Source organism: Mesoplodon densirostris, chromosome 16 (genome assembly GCF_025265405.1).
Source record: "Mesoplodon densirostris isolate mMesDen1 chromosome 16, mMesDen1 primary haplotype, whole genome shotgun sequence".
NCBI classification, from domain to species: Eukaryota; Metazoa; Chordata; class Mammalia; order Artiodactyla; family Ziphiidae; genus Mesoplodon; species Mesoplodon densirostris.
In genome coordinates, this window is record NC_082676.1 from 7,719,420 (window position 1) to 7,734,384 (window position 14,965).

Genomic DNA, 14,965 nt, shown 5'->3' on the forward strand with positions numbered 1-14,965 from the left:
AAGTGACTGACCAATACTTGTTGAAATGAACTACAGCTCTAACAACACAATTTTAAATATATGTTAGGTCTCCGATAATATGATAAACTAATAAGGCACTCTGTCTCTTAAGAGAAACAGAATAAAAGGGCTATAAAATAAGATTATTTAATTCCCTAGCAGTGAACTTTCATTTCATGAAAAGCTGGCTGTATCTGAGCATACTGCCTTCCTCTCCTAAAGCATCAACATCCAGCCTGAATATTGAGCTTTGTTTTAAATGCCCTCTGAAAGCAAAAGGGAATCAAAAGCAATGACCTGATATGCTCCATAAAGGAAAAGTGCAGAGTTCTCATCAATAGTAAATAATGCACAGACAACAAGGAATGGTGGGGAAACATCTGCCTCCTACGTATGTATGGAGAGCAGCTACTCTGTGAGGGTCCAAGGACAGAGTGCTCCAAGGACCGTGACGTGGTGTCCTGAGCCTGCCTTTTCTTCACCACTCCTTTTAAAGAACTCACTACTTTACTCTGAGCATGAGAGTCTTAAGTGAGAAGGCATAAGAAGGTGAAGAAAAGGGCACACATGTTAATTGAGGGGCAGTCGGAAGCCAAGTAGCATAAAGCTTTTGATTATATCCTTATCAACTGCAGCAAAACAATATTCTTCATCAGAAACCCACTTGCCAATTTTATTAGCTCAGTTCTGTAGAAAAATAGGCTGAATCAACACTTCCAGGCTAAAGGATTTATTGGGAGGTATGATCTCAGAGGAACAAGGGAGGTAGAGAGAAGAAGCAAATAGAAGATTGCAAGTGGCTTTTCAAGAGCAAAATGCATCAGGTGAAGAAATCAAGCAAAATGGATCAGTTGAGGAAATTAAGGAGTACTGTAGCTTTTTAGAATGTCTAGTCATAGTTTAAAAATTTTAATCCTCCCATTCCTCAAGAGTTATAAATAGAATATTTAGCAAGTAGTGCCTAGTTTAGGCTTAAGAAAGCCTTTCCTGAGAAATTTGAGTTGTGCAAGAGGAGAAGAAATTAGTGATAAATCTAATCACTAATTTCTTAGAAATAAATAAATCAGGGAGAATGTCACTTCACTTTTCAGAATTGTGGCACTTAATACAAAAACCCTGAACTTCTTTTGCAAAAAATTACAGATATTATATATATTATATATACAGATATTATATGTGTGTGTGTGTGTGTGTGTGTGTATACACACATACATATATGATGAAGATATTGGTTTGCTACGGTTAGTAATTGTAATTTAAAGCTTTACACTATTTGGCATAATATTTTTAAAGTGTGGGATCTATCAACCTAGATATTCCATAGACAAGATCCCCCTTAAAGAAACAGAGGCACACTTTTGCTTCCAAATTGTATATTCACTAATTCAGACCAGATTTCCTACTGAGGAGGATAAGAAATACAACAAGGGACTTGTATCCAGAATATAAACTACAAATCAAAAGTAAGAAAGCAAACAATCCAATTAGGAAATGGGCACAAGACTGCAACAGACCCTTCATCATGGAGAATATATGGATGGCAAATAAGCACAGGATAATTTCTTTTCAACATCATTAGCCATTAGGGAACTATAAATTAAAGCCACATTAAGATACTTTCATATACCTCCAAGAACAGCTAAAATTAAAAAAATAAATAAAGCAGTATTAAGTCCTACTGAGGATGTGGAAAACTTCAACTATTTTCAAATTCATATTTATGGAATACTATTTCAAATTCAGTGTTTCTTTCCCTTTTCATCTCCATTCTACTGTTAAGCCAATCCAATTAATTTTTTATTTCAGGTATTGTATTTTTCAGTTTTAGAATTTCCACAGGGTTGTTTTTTATAGCTTTGTTTCTCTGCTAATATTTCCTATTTTTTCATTTGTCACCAGTATATTTTACTTTCTTCTGTTAAACAAAGCTATAATAGCTTTAATTCTCCTTTCCAGAAAAACCACCTCTGGGTCAGCTTAGGGTTGATCTCAGTAGAATGTCTTTATTTCCCCGGTTCTCTGTATGTCAAGCAATTTTAAATTGCACACAGCACACTGTCAGACTCTGGACTTCGCTATTTTTCTTGAAAGGGTGTTGATGTTTTGCTTTAACAGAGAATTAAACTAGTAGAAGTCAAATTGCAAACTCTGTCTCTGAGGAAGTCGCTTAAATTTCACTTTAATTCTTTTATCTTTATGTATTCTTCTTGTGTGTGTGTGTTTCAAGGATTAGCCAGGGATTTGGGGAGACTTTATACACAGGGTTTGAGGTCTGTCCTCTCTGGATCTCTCCTTTCTGAGATTCCCTCCTCACCTTCTAGTGGCCCTGGACTCTGTTCTTTCTTCAACTGTCTGTAAAACCAAGCAAGTTGTCTACATATCCATAATGGGATATACCCTATAGGAAACATACTACTGAAAAATCGAATCTTATATTGCTTTAAGTAGTCATATAATTGGAGAAAATAGTAAATTTTTCCTATTTCATGGCTTTGGTTATAGTTACAAGAGTATTTGTCTTTCAGTAATTCATTGAGCTGTATATTATTCTCTCATATACTATGTGTTGGTGTTCACAATAATAAAAACTTGATGATCAAAGCTGAGCAAGTACACCCACTTTTTACTTTTAGGCTGAAATGACTAGTGCCATTGTTTCAGTGGGAGTTAGCTTTGGGAAAACAAAGATTATTTGGAATAAAAAATATGCGCTAATTTAATATCTAAAAATATATCTAGTTATATAGTTGATTATACTTATCTGCTTATATGTTTTATTGCATTGTGAGTTCTGGTGAGGGAAAATAATTATGTTTATCTTCTTCACCATCTATTAACCCTCTTATTCATTAATTGGTCACTAATCAGATATTTATTGAGTTGGTACTGTTCTTGGCACTGGAGATATAAAGGTGAATAATGCAGACAGAGGTCATGACTTCATAAGCTTACACAGACATGGAACACGAGAAAATGTTTTTAAAAATCAACTTATTATATGTCGCTAATGTCAACAATGTGAGGTGATGGTTGTGCAATTAATGCATCGGCTAAAACGATAGATAGTTGAAGGACATAATTTATATTGAATGGTAAGAGAAGGTCTTTCAAATAGTTGATATCTGAGATGAGAGCAAAATGAAGTGAGGCACTAAGACATAAGACTATGAGAAAGGATGCTTCAGGTTCAGGGAACAAGAAATGCAAAGGTGCTGAGGCAGGAATGTACTTTACATGTTTGGAGAAGAGTATGGGTCAGGGTGCTTGTAACACGGTGAATAAGGGAAAAAGTGGCAGAAAATGCAGCCATATTCTGTAAGTCCTTGTACATCACTGAAAGGACTTTGCATTTTATTCTTAGTTTCACGAGAATCCAGTGGAGTGGAAGTGACATGATCAGATTTATATTTTAAAGAAATAATTAATTGAATTAGTTGCTGTGTAGCAAATAGGGGGTAGACTTGAACAGGGAGGCTATTTAGGAGGTAATTTTGGAAGTCCAGTTATGCAATGATGGTGGCTTAGACTGGGTGCTAGTGCTGGTGTTAGTGAGAAGTGTGTGGAAATTGGGTATATTTTTGAAAATAGACTCACTATGTGTTGATAGAGTGATTGGATAATTGGCCAGATGGTAGTGCAGTCATCAAATGGAGATTGCTGGGGATAAGCAAGCTGGGGAGCATGCAATTAAGAATTTGTTTTTGGCTAAGTTGTGACACTATTAGCATTTAAGGGAATAGAGGTTGGTTACGTGTTCTGGGAGAACAAGGGAAAAGTCTAGGTATGTGGATTGTATTCAGAATCATTGGCCTAGATGAAATGACTCAAGAAGTGAGTGTACAGAGAAAAGAGGGGAGGTTTCTGGTCTAACAGACAACAGTTATAGAATAGGCCAGTTTCTATCATGGTAGCAAATGCCTACAAAACTTCAGTGTCTGAAAAGAACAGACTTCTTTCTTGGTCCCACTACACGCATTTGCTAACAAGCTGGACATTATTTCAGCAACCCTATTACTCCAGGACCCAAGCCAACAGCGCATCCACCATCAATCCATCTTGAGATTTCCAGATATCACAGCAGAGAGAGAAAAAATTAAGGCAGAAGATTACCTACTGGGCTTCTCTGGTGGTGCAGTGGTTAAGAATCTGCCTGCCAATGCAGGAGACACGGGTTCGAGCCTTGGTCCGGGAAGATCCCACATGCCGCAGAGCAACTAAGCCCATGTGCCACAACTACTGAGCTCGCATGCCACAACTACTGAAGCCCACACGCCTAGAGCCTGTGCTCCACAACAAGAGAAGCCACCACAATGAGAAGCCCACGCACCGCAACAAAGACCCAATGCAGCCAAAAAGAAAAAAAAGAAAAAGAAGATTACGAACTGACTCTTACACCTTCCACCCACAAGTGACAGGGTCACATTTCATTGGCCAAAGCAAGTCACATGGCCCTGATAGACTTCAAAGGGTCAAGTGAGTACAATATCATCATGTACCCAGAAGACAGAGATTCAGAAATATTGGGAGAACAGTACCAATGAATAACACACCAATATTTAGAGGTTTTTTTTGCGGTATGCGGGCCTCTCACTGCCGTGGCCTCTCCCGCTGCGGAGCACAGGCTCCAGACATGCAGGCCCAGTGGCCATGGCTCACGGGCCCAGCCGCTCTGCGGCATGCGGGATCCTCCCGGACCGGGGCACGAACCCGTGTCCCCTGCATCGGCAGGCAAACTCTCAACCACTGCGCCACCAGGGAAGCCCTCCACTGTTTTAAGTATCTCTTCAACCTCAAGGACAACACAGACCACCAAATGATCAATTACTTACATGATTTCTGAATAATGCTTTTATAGTTTCAGGCACAATCAAGGTATTTTCAAAAGAGACAGGAGGACACAGAGTGAAGGAAAGAAAATATTTAAATTTTATAGCAGAATCACATAACAAGATGCTGAGTGGCATTTCTCTTACTCTTTTAGGACTGTAGCTAAAAGGGGGGGCACACAGAACCATGTACCATGTAATCTCAGTTCAAAAACCTTCCAGAGGTTGTTGTCAGATGCCTCGCAGATGGCTCTGTGAGTCATGCAAGAGCAAAGCTGGCCCAGCCACTGACCTCAGTCCTTCAGTCCCAAGTCAATACAAGGGGACTGAGGAATGCACGGAGGTTTACACCTCTTTGAAGATGGCATCCCCTCAAGTAGAGGCTGCTCTTACACCCTCCTGAGGCGGAAGAAAGAACCACTGGCCCTTCCAATGGAGAGGTGGTTCAAAATAATCACTTTCAAGGATCAAGAATGGCTGCAAGAATGGAGCGCTGGCATTTTACCTCCTGCTTGGAATATATGCTTACCAGTAGAATAATCTATATCCTCCAGGTTATAAGAATTTCCCAAGGGATGAGTAAACACTGACTGAGGGAGGGTCCTTGGGCTTCAGCCTCCTTTCTGATACCCTACCAACAGGGCGATCACCCAGACAAAAGATCCTAGAAGACAGGAGCTGTCCCGTGAGGGGATTAGGAAATAATGGAAGAGGTCAAACTCAGGCCTAGATAGCTTACGTTACAGACAAGCAGAATGAAAACTTTTGCAGGGCTTTCCGAAGACCTACCCTGCAAGAGAACCAGCATTTGGATGGTGTATTCGTTTTCTGGGGTTGCCACACAGACTGTGTGGCTTAAACAACAGAAACTTATTTTCTCACAGTTCTGGAGGCCAGAGGCCCAATATCAAGGTATCCAAAGGGTTGGTTCTCTCTGCAGGCTGTGAGAAAAAATCTGTTCCATGGCCCTCTTCTAACTTCCGGCGATTTGCTGACAGATTTTTTCATCCCTTAGCTTGTAGATGCATCATTCCAACATCTGCCTTCCCTGGCACACAGCATCCTCCCTGTGTCTTCACATCATCTTCCCTCTGTGCCTGTCTCTGTGTTCAAATTTTTATAAGGTCACCTATCATGTTGGATTAGGGACTACCCTAATGATTTTATATTACCTTGATTACCTCTCTAAAGACCCTATTTCTAAATAGGTTCACATTCTGAGTTAATAAAGGTTAGGACTTCAACATACATCTTGGGGGGACACATCCTGTAACAGATGAATAAAGCACAAAGAGCTGTGTGGACTGGTCCTTGAAGCTACAACAGCCAACCCAGGGAAGAGATTGAGGAAGTTCTGTCATTTTCTCTTCCTTCCTCTTTATCACAACATAGCAGAATAGTATCTAAAAGCAGTAGCAGAGGAAGATGAGAAAAGAGTAGATTATGCCCCTGTCCCTTCTTTAAGACGAATCTGGCCTGCTCTTGCAGGAGGAGAAAGAAAGTATAATGATAAAAAACACTGGAGTTCTATCTTCAGAATGGTTTCTCTAAAGTAAATTTTTTATTGTTTACATTAAAATAGTATGTTTTTAGGTTAGGAATCTGCTTTGAACACAAAGAATTCAATTCCTTGATGCAATCATTTATTTTAACACTAATTTTAAATTTGAGTTTTCACTTTGCCTATGATTAGCCTAATGTTCTAAAATGGTTACCAAAAAAGTATTTAGGCCAACATGGCTGGGATTTTTGTTCAAATGCAGCATCAAGTAATTAACTTCCCAAGTTAATTCTCCTTTTGTTTTTAGCCTGACTATACAGGGACAAAAGGAAATGTAATTCTCTTTGATACTTCAAACAAATTTACTTGGCTTGGGTCCTGACAAAGCCTTCATTAAAATCTGCGATTTTAAAGATGCCACAAGTCTCTTGACAAGTGTTAGCTGAATTTACAGCATCCTATCCTATTATACTGAAGCTTAAGGTGCATTATTATCATTTTAGAGGAAATACTGAGATATTCAGATACAATTGATAGTTATTTCCTTGGGAATCATCTATAATTAAAATTCTCATAGGTAACTTCCCACACGTAGTGCTGCTGCTTTGAGATTTCCAAGACAAAAAGACAATACATTGAAAAGCCTAGTCTACAAAGGTCCTTTCTGGCATCATATACCCTAGATTCAGAGGTTCAGTTATTCAACATGAGCTAATAAGAAAGAAACTTGAGATAAATTCAGAAACTTCAGTGTGGCATCCTTAAACAACGATGTTCTACATTTCCCTGATCCCAGGAATTTTGATCCTTTTTTTTATAATGCATAGATTCAACATACGAGTATAAATATATTCCCTTTTGGACACTGCCTGCATAAAAACATAAGTGAAGTCAGAAGTGTTTAACTAGAAATACATTTTAAATAACAATATATACTAATAAGACATTGTCTCTGTGATGCATTCAAGGGTAGCTATTTTCATTCAATGCATTGAAGGAGGCTTCTATTGTTTGGGTGCTGCCCATAATCAGCACTTTAGTCAGGAACTTCTTCAAACTACTCCAACTGCAATATTCTCAACACAATTTAGGCCTCTCACTCATCATTCAAGTAAATGGAAAAATAAATGTATTCTCATGTATATCACATATTTAAATCAAAAACCTTTTGGAGAATATATTTGGACTCTATGTAAGATATCAAGAAAATACAACAAATTCCTAGGAATAACTACAACAAGTAATTACCAATTGCTTTGAAGAAATCATAAAACTTTACTGAGGGTCATAAAAGAAAATTTGAATAAATGGAAAAATATATCATAGTCCTGAATGTAAAGACTAAATGTTGCAAAAATGATGGTTCTTTCTAAATCCATGTTGGGTTTAATGTGATCCAATAAAAAATGGGTGAGGGCCTCCCTGGTGGCGCAAGTGGTTGAGAGTCCGCCTGCCGATGCAGGGGATACGGGTTCGTGCCCCGGTCTGGGAGGATCCCATATGCCGCGGAGCGGCTGGGCCCGTGTGGCCGCTGAGCCTGCGCGTCCGGAGCCTGCGCGTCCGGAGCCTGTGCTCCGCAACGGGGGAGGCCACAACAGTGAGAGGCCCGCATACCGCAAAAAAAAAAAAAAAAAAAAAAAAAAAAAAAAAAAAAATGGGTGAAATATTCTTTTAACTTGTTGAGGTAACTCATAAATTTAACAGAGTAAATGAGCAAGCATATTCAAGGAAATTGTGAAAAAGAATGATACTAAGATCAAGTTAACTTCCCTGCATTAATAACGTATGTTACAAAGTATAGTAAACAAGACAGTGTGGTGTAAGGGAAATATTAACAGCTCATAGGAACTTAAGCTCAGAAAGACACAAGAATCTGAGAAATAATAAATTTAGCCTCACAGATTAGCTGGAAGTAAATGCTTATTCCATATATTGCAGAGAAGTTAAATAAATTTTGGAAAAAAGACTCATACAGAGTTTCATGTCAGTTCTTAACCAAATAAAGACAAAATGGACGTTTGAAACAGATATATTAAGCACCAAAATAAGTGTAGTCTTGATATTTTAGAAGCTCTAAAGCAGTATTAGTCTGACTTTCACAAAAACAACATAAAGAATCAAAAGGAAAAATCAGGATAATTCATTGTACCAAAAATGAAATATTCTCTAATAAAAAAAATATATATCATGTAACATTTGAAAGGCAAAGAGGAGCTTTATGACTTCTGATTGTCTTTGGCCAGCAGTCTATCACTCCTCCCAATTTCATCTTACAAAACCTTCGCAGCCATAAAAAACGATGACACAAAAAACTATGATTGACAGTCAACGCATTACCAGAATCCTGGAGGGATTTTTACTAATTTAACTCACGGAGCTGAAAGACAAAATGACTTGCAGCTGACCCTGAAATAAGCTTTGTTATTTGAAAAAGAACAGATTTGCCAGCCCAAATGATGGTAGGCAGATGCTTTGCACCTCTCCAGTGGCGGCTGTTCGCTCAGAAATCCAAAGTTGACACCAAGTAGGACACTAGGCACTGCCCTCCACTCTGGTCCCCTCACCTACCCCACTCTGATGACACCATCTTCCAGAGAACCACAGGAGATTAAAGAAACACAACTGGGGCTTACCCGGTGGCGCAGTGGTTGAGAGTCCGCCTGCCGATGCAAGAGACGCGGGCTCGTGCCCCGGCCTGGGAGGATCCCACACGCCGCAGAGCGGCTGGGCCCGTGAACCATGGCCGCTGAGCCTGCGCGTCTGGAGCCTGTGCTCCGCAACGGGAGAGGCCACAACAGTGAGAGGCCCGCGTACCGCAAAAAAAAAAGAAAGAAAGAAAGAAAGAAATACAGGGCTTCCCTGGTGGCGCAGTGGTTGAGAGTCCACCTGCCGATGTAGGGGACACAGGTTCGTGCCCCGGCCCGGGAAGATCCCACATGCCGCGGAGCGGCTGGGCCCGTGAGTCATGGCCGCTGAGCCTGCGCGTCCGGAGCCTGTGCTCCACAATGGGAGGGGCCACAACAGTGGGAGGCCCGAGTACGGCAAAAAAAAAAAAAAAAAAAAGAAAAAGAAAAAGAAAAAGAAACACAACTGTCTGCCGCCTTTGCCTTCTAGGAAATTCTGAAGTAGTGCTACTGAGGACTTATTACATATCTACGTAAGGAGATTTTCATTATTCTATGATAATTATTATGAGGAAATAGTCACCTTTTAAAATAAGTTAATGGATAATAGGAACCACATTTTTACAGTGTATAATAATAGAACAATTTGATAGGGAGTTTACTTTGTGAAATATGACTAACATTTATCAAGATATAGCATACATAATTATTATAATAGAAAAAAATAAGATGTTTTGGTTCATAGTTTAATTTTCAGACAAAATTATTTGATAATTACAGCCTTCAGTTTACATTTGACATTCACAGTAGTATCTTATGGTAGTCAAATAGTTATTAAATTGTCTAAACGCTTATTCTCAATTTCTAGCCTTTTCTCATCTCGGGCTGGTGAGAAACATTTCACAGACTAGTACGGACCTATGTGACTCCTTGATAAGCGGTGCATGAAGAAACATTGTAATTCTATGACGACTTCTAATTGTCCTCTGCACCTTCTATGGTGACTGGAATTTTGAATCTTGTATTAGAGGCACCCATGTGTCCCACTTCAAAATGTTAAAGGGTTGATGGAATCTGGTGAAAATTTTACTCCAGCACACAACAGATCTAGCTGTACCTCTTGCAGGTGTTGACAATTATTTCCAAAGGGGGCACATCACCATGACTGTAGAGATAAAGAACTTCCATACCACCTTTTGAAGGCTGTTTGTCTAGCTGCTTCTCAGACAGCCTAGTATTTGAAATTTCTGTTAAGAAGGATGAGACTTGAAGCAGGAACACTATTACTCACTCTAGATGCTACTCTGCTCATTTGTTGCTTGGCTACTGCAGCAGAAATTATAATGTCCCAAAGTTCTTTGAACTGTTTTGTAATCTTGCACAGTAGACAGTGAATTGAATCAAGGGTAATCCAATCACTTTGTTCACAAACGAGTCTGGACAAAAGTATTCTTTGTCCATAGGTGAGTAAAGAGAAGGAAAAAAGTAAAACAGGGTAAATAAATCATACCCTGATCACTCTGGGAAGAAAACTCTTAATATATTAAAGGAAACAAATAAAATCCAAGATTTTCAGAAATATTTAAGAATAAGTTCTCCACCAGTAAAAGTAGTTTAGGACATGGTTAGGCCAATGACAACAAAAAAACAACAAAAAAAGGTTTTCTAAAGTTGAAAACAGGTCAAATCTCATTTGTAATCAAAGAAATGAATGTAAACACAGCAACATTATATTTTGTCTATCTAACTGTCAATTTACTATTAGAATTAAATGTAGTGTGTGCAATAATACATATCAGTGTTTTAATTGTTAATGCTGAACATTAAAAAATAAAATCCCAGTTAGTGGGAAATTATCCAACATATACAGAGTGTTATTGATGATTGTACCTTTAGCCAATGATATCCATTGTTGAACTCTGACCTAAGACAATAATCATAGAAATATACAAAGGTTCACATATAATATTGCCCATATTTAACTTATTTACATTATTAATAAATTTGAAACACTATAAATTTTCAAATATATAAAAATTTAATGTAAAATTTGCACATTCACATCATGAAATATTATGTGGCCATTAAATGACAATTTTTAAATTATGTTTTATAAATTGTTATAATGTATATAATATAATGAATTCAAGTAAAAATCAGGATAATAAAATTTAGTGTGATCTCAGTTTCAAAATGAATTTACCTATAAAGAAATTTTATGTTCAATTGTAATTGCTGATTGAAATGATAAAAAGTGAAAAAAAGAAGCTAAATTTCCAATGAAAGCATTGTACTACAACCTAGCCATAGTATTTAACATTAGGTATCCAGTAAAAATTATGTTAAAAGAAAAAGAAAATTTAATGAATTGACAAATTGCTCATAATAGTGGAAAAAGGCAGGATAATAAATTATATGCAGAGAATACTTCTTATGATACAAAATAAATATACAAATGCATATATGCTTTTTATTGCAGAAATAGGTTCATAAAATAAATACTAAGGAAATATAACACATGGTCAACAATGTTTTTTGCCCAGTAGTTATATTAGTATCATGTGCCATTTGCTATTTTGTATTGTATTCTTTTGCATTTTTAAAATTTTGACAATGAGCATGTATCAGCATAATGATCAAGAGAATAAACTGCTTATGAGTGTGTGCTTATAGGGTGTGTGTGTTCTCCAGAATATTTATTTGTATATACACATATATATTTTATTTACATTCATCATATCTTCCTTGCTTCCTTCCTTTTTTTCCTTCTGTCAGTTCAGAAGATAAACACACACACACACACACACACACATTATGTTTGCTGTCCTAGAGACATATCCATGGCCATTTTTCTTCTTGGTTACAAAACTGGCATGTATTTCTTTTATGACTGTCTCTAAGTAAAGTCTCTTGAGTTTTTTTTTTTCATGTTCTTTGAAAAGAAACTGCTTTGTGTTCCAAGAATGTTTTTTTAAAAATTCAATTAGTTCTAAAACACAAACAGTTGTGGAAGTACCCATGGGTAATTAATAACAACATGAACTAAGGCAAGCACTGGACTCTAATTAATCTATTCCATAATGTGACTTGAACTTGGTAGCTAATTTTAACTACATTAGATGCACTTGGTGCGAAATTTCTTTCTGTATTTGCAATTTTAACCAGAAAACTCTGTTGGGAGGCACTGAATTTTCATTAATTCAAGACTTTCCCTTTGCCTTCTATAAAAGAATAAACAGAAACCTCAATTAAATAGAGTTGGAAGACCAAAAGGGGGAGCTCTCATGCCCTGTGACGATAGCAGAGCCCAACAAGAAGATAAAAGACTCCTCTTCTTTCCTGGCAAAGGCTCAGCTAATGAAAAGCCATGAATCTTTGTTCACTATACCCTCCCAACTTCCTGTTCCTCTCTATAAAAGCATTCTCCTTCCCTTGCCTAGTGGGACCTTACACATGGCCCTTCACGGTTGCAGACCCTGGAAATTGCAATTCTCTGCAGCTTCCAAATAAATCCATGTTTGCTGGAGAAATATCTGGTAGTCTATTTATTTATTTATTTATTTATTTGGCCATGCTGTGCCGCATGTGGGGTCTTAGTTCCCCGACCAGGGATCTAACCTGGGCACCCTGCACTGGAAGCATGGAGTCTTTAACAACTGGACTGCCAGTGAAGTCCCTGGCAGTCTATTTATTTCAAGTCAACATTACCTACAAGCAGACATTAGTTACTAAAGACACTAGAAGACCAATTAGCAAGGAGCACATATTAAATGAGTCCAAAGCAAAGGAATGGACATGAACCAAAATAAAGAGACTCTCTAGGACTACATAGCCATGTAACAGATTTAATGCAAGGTCTATGTGCAGTGCACACTTCTTTTCATGAGTGACTGGTTAGAGTTCAATTTTGTATTGATCTGTAGAAAATGAATATAGGCAGCATTATTTGTGAATTTATTAAAATAAGGCACAATGGTTCTTTTCAACAAATACTGGTGTCCTCAATTCTAACACATCAGACAATGTGGATAAAAAAGATTTCTGCAAATACTGCCACTGTCGCCTTTATGCTTCAGTTTACTTTAAATGATATAAAGCATTTACGAGGCTGAATATTCCAAAATCCCAAATTATGGAATTACTCTGAGTTTTCTTTCGTAAAGAAAAAATGAAAAGTTTAGGAACAAAAAGCTGTGTATTAAAGTTTAGGAACAAAAAGCTGTGTATTAAAGCTACATTTCACATTTCTTCTTATGGCATGAAAAACACATTAGATTTATTGCTGAAGTCTGGAGAACATTCATTCATTCAGTTAGCCCAAGGTTTCTCAGCCTCCACACTATGAATATTTTGTCTGGGGACTTGTACTGCACATTGTCGGTTATTTAGCAATGTCTTTGGCCTCTACCCACTAGATGCCTGTTCTAACAACCCTAAAGGTCTTCAGATGCTGCCACAGGTTCCCAGGGCAGGGGCGAGGGTAAAATCTCTACCAGTTGAGAACACCTGAATTAATCCATCAGTCACTTCCTAAACATTTTGAGATCTTACTTTGTATCCAGTGCTGTGCTGAGTGCAGAAGACAGAATTAAGTAAAATGCAGTCTTGGATTCAAGGAGCTCAACTTGTAGACATGAAGAGACAATCAAAGAATGGGTGATGTGTTAGTCTACATGGTGTTTACTTCACCTAAAGAATCAGGGAAGGCTTCCTAGGGGGGAAGTGCAAATAAATTAAGTTCTGAAGAATGAGTTCTATTTACCCAGGTTGGGAAATTGCAGAAAGTCATTTTAGGCACTGTTGGGTGGGTAGTCAGAGGTCTAGACATCAGATTGTGGTCATAGTGTATGATAAAAACACCATCTAGTTCCTATCAGTAACTGCAATGCTTGTTCTTAAGCAGGAGGGTTGCATGAGAATGTTTTCTAGTTCAGGCCTGAGTCACATCTTCATCAGAAGAGAACTGAGGTTGTCATATAACAGGATATAATATAATAATAGAAACAAACTAAAGATGTGCCTTAAACATCAGGTCAGAAAAAAATTGACTTTTGGATATATCAGATGTAAAGTTGAGTTGAGAGAACCCAACAGGCAAAGCAAGAGCTCTTGAATTTTGGTCAATGTCAGTTATAAGGGCACAAAATGATTTTCATGAATTAGTCCTTGGGAGTCAGGAGAACTGAGTGTCTAGTGTGGGGAGTGTGATCTCTCTCACACTTGTCTTTTCTTTCTGTTTCACACTTTGCTTCAAACACTGTGTTGATTTCACAGCAGCCAAATAAAGCTCTTTGGTCTCCATTATAAGTTGAAAAAATTTTCCCAGGGTGGTCCATAAAAAGTAGCTTTAATTCATGGTTGGATTTATGGTGAAGCTAATAAAAGTTAAGCTTCGGGACTCTCCCACTTTCATGGGCTCCTTCCAAGAATCTGGGAGGGGCCCTGGAAAAGCATTCATATGGTCATATGTTTTCATAAAATTTGTAAGCTCTTTTAACTAAAATCTATGAAGATTCCCACTGTTTTGTATTCTGTCTTCCCTTCATCACATTTCCACTTGTGTAAGGTAGATCTGAAGTTGCTTTATCTTTGGGATCCCTGCTAAGTGGAAGTGTAGTTGGGAATGCGTTTTGTTTGGTTTTGGGGGGATATATGTATTTGATTTGAAGCTACATACACATATGGTTAAAGCATTGCTAAGTCATCAAAATATATGAATGGCTTTGAGGAACAGCTCTCCCTACAACTATGCCATCTTATGATACAGAGATGAGAAAATTTTTACAGTATTAATGATTCCTGGCAAAAAAAAGTGGGGTAATGGAAGAGAAACAACACTTACAATACAGGGGGTCAAGGAGCAGATCATGTCAACCTTTCCCCTGATCTCTTCAGATCCCATTTTACCATTTTGTGCTTTGTTTTCATTCGGTGTGGAGAGTTAGAAGTGTCTGGGCTGGGTATTCAGTGTATTCATGACTGGCTGGGAATGGAAACCCAGATCCCTCTGTATC